At 38.3% G+C, this 2883-nt stretch overlaps 1 protein-coding gene across 1 annotated transcript in view; it reads right to left on the bottom strand.

Annotated features, from left to right (window-relative positions):
- The window catches only part of Qpct (glutaminyl-peptide cyclotransferase), a 37209-nt gene that overhangs the window by 3134 nt on the left and 31192 nt on the right, over window positions 1–2883 (bottom strand). The gene's annotated exons all lie outside the window — the stretch shown is intronic.

Here is a 2883-nt window from a genome sequence, read left to right as displayed (position 1 = left end):
GCCCCAAAAGGGTGCTGCCTCAGCGGCTCTGTGGCTCCCGCCTGTCCCAGAAGCTGTCTGCCTCTGTGGTGCACACTCTCACCTGTGCAGACTAAGTTCCTAAGTTCGGCGGAGTCCCCAATTATATAAATTTAAATCATTCAAACTTAAGGAAGCATGGGCTTAATGATCCAAAATACACTAATATTATTCATGCTTAATTTGTTTCTTAAATATATGTAGCAGTTGGAGACCTGGAAATTTTCAGCTTTAAAGAAAGCTATCTAATGGCACTAAGTTGCTAGGTAAAGTTTGGGGAACAGGGAGATTCTTTTTACATTAGACAATGGTAACTGTCTCATAACTGGTTAAAATGAGGAGAATAAATGACTGTTGAATGTTAAGCTATGATATAAATTAGACATTTATATCATCTAACACTCAGTAAGCATCCAGGAAAAGGGACACTAAAGATGGGAGAAGCAGGGGGATGGATGGGAGAATGGTATGAAATGCAAGTACACTCTTGAACTCACAACAGCCATGACTTTTATGAGATCTTTGTAAGATTGGGCCCACAACACCATGTCATGGAGATCAGAAGATCTCATGAGGCCTCACCCCTCTCTGAGGATTTGCACATAATTATTAATGGTTGGTATGAGAGGGAGAGACATATACTTCAGTGGTGAACCTACTGGTAAGGTGCCCATACTTCAGTAAATAAATTCTCATCTGTTCTCCTGTAAGCAGACCTAACAAACCCAATATAGTACTCAAAGTCCTGGCCAGAGCACTTTGACAACAAAAGGAGGTCAAGGGGATACAAATTGGAAAGGAAGAAGTCAAAATATCACTATTTGCAGATGATATGATAGTATATATAAGTGACCCAAAAATTCCACCAAAGAACTCCTACAGCAGATAAACAACCTCAGCAAAGTGGCCGGATATAAAATTAAACAAATCAGTGGCCTTCCTCTACTCAAAGGATAAACAGGCTGAGAAAGAAATTAGGTAAGCAACACCTTTCATAATAGTCACAAATAATATAAAATATCTTGGTGTGACTCTAACTAAGCAAGTGAAAGATCTTTATGACAAGAACTTCAAGTCTCTGAAGAAAGAAATCAAAGATCTCAAAGGATGGAAAGATCTTCCATGCCCATGGATAGGCAGGAATAATATAGTTAAAATGGCCATCCTGCAGAAAGCAATCTACAGATTCAATACGATGCACATCAAAATTCCCAATCAATTCTTCATAGAGTAAGAAAGGGCAATTTGCAAATTCATCTGGAATAACAAAAAAAAAAAACAAAAAAAAAAACAAAAAACAACAACAACAAAAAAAAAACAGGATAGCGAAAACTATTCTCAACAATAAAAGAACGTCTGGGGAAATCACCATCCCTGACCTCAAGCTGTACTACAGAGCAATTGTGATAAAAAAAAAAAAAAAAAAAAAAACCTGCATGGTACTGGTACAGTGACAGGCAGATTGTTCTGTGGGATAGAATTGAAAACCCAGAAATGAGCCCATACATCTATGGTCACTTGATCTTTGACAAAGGATCTAAAACCATCCAGTGGAAAAAGACAGCATTTTTAACAAATGGTGCTGGTCCAACTGGTGGTTAGCATGTAGAAGAATGCAAATCAATCCATTCTTATCTCCTTATACAAAGCTCAAGTCCAAGTGGATCAAGGACCTCCACATAAAACCAGATACACTGAAAATAATAGAAAAGAAATTGGGGATGAGTCTTAAGCACATGGGCACAGGGGAAATTTTCCTGAATAGAACAATAGCTTATACTCTAAGATCAAGAATTGACAAATGGGACCTCATAAAATTGCAAATCTTCTATAAGGATAAAAACACTATCAATAGGACAAAATGGCAACCAACAGATTGGGAAAATATTTTTACCAACCCTACGTCTGATAGAGGGCTAATATCCAATATATACAAAGAACTCAAGAAGTTAGACTCCAGAGACCCAAATAATCCTATTAAAAATGGTGTTCAAAGCTAAACAAAGAGTTTTCAGCTGAGGAATACCAAATGACTGAGAAGCACCTAAAAAAATGTTCAACATCCTTAGTCATCAGGGAAATGCAAATCAAAACAACCCTGAGATTCTACCTCACACCAGCCAGGATGGCTAAGATCAAAAACTCAGGTGACAGCAGATGCTGGCGAGGATATGTAGAAAAAGGAACACTCCTCCATTGCTGGTGGGATTGCAGGATGGTTCAACCACTCTGGAAATCAGTCTGGCGGTTCCTCAGAAAATTGGACATAGTACTATCTGAGGACCTAGCTATACCAATCCTGGGCGTATAGCCAGAAAGTGCTCCAACATGTAATAAGGACAAATGTTCCACTATGTTCATTGCATCCTTATTTATAATAGCCAGAAGTTGGAAAGAACCCAAATATCCTTCAACAAAGGAATGGATACAGAAAATGTGGTACAGTTACACAAAGGAGTACTACTCAGCTATTAAAAATGATGAATTCATGAAGTTCTTAGACAAATGGATGGAACTAGAGAATATCATCCTCAGTGAGGTAACCCAATCACAAAAGAACACACATGGTATGTGCTCACTGATAAGTGGATATTAGCCCAAAATTCAGGATACCCAAGATACAATTCACAGACCACATGAAGCTCAAGAAGGAAGACCACAGTGTGGATACTTTGGTCTTTCATGGTCTACAAAGTGAGTTCCAGGACAGCCAGTGCTATATAGAGAAATCCTGTCTCAAAAAACCAGAAGAAGGAGGAGGAGAAAAGGAGGAGAAGAAGAAAAGAAGAAGAAGAAGAAGAAGAAGAAGAAGAAGAAGAAGAAGAAGAAGAAGAAGAAGAAGAAGAAGAAGAAGAAGAAGAAGAA

The sequence above is a fragment of the Mus caroli genome, chromosome 17 (genome assembly GCF_900094665.2).
Source record: "Mus caroli chromosome 17, CAROLI_EIJ_v1.1, whole genome shotgun sequence".
Taxonomy (NCBI): domain Eukaryota; kingdom Metazoa; phylum Chordata; class Mammalia; order Rodentia; family Muridae; genus Mus; species Mus caroli.
This window is presented reverse-complemented; position numbering and strand designations above follow the sequence as displayed.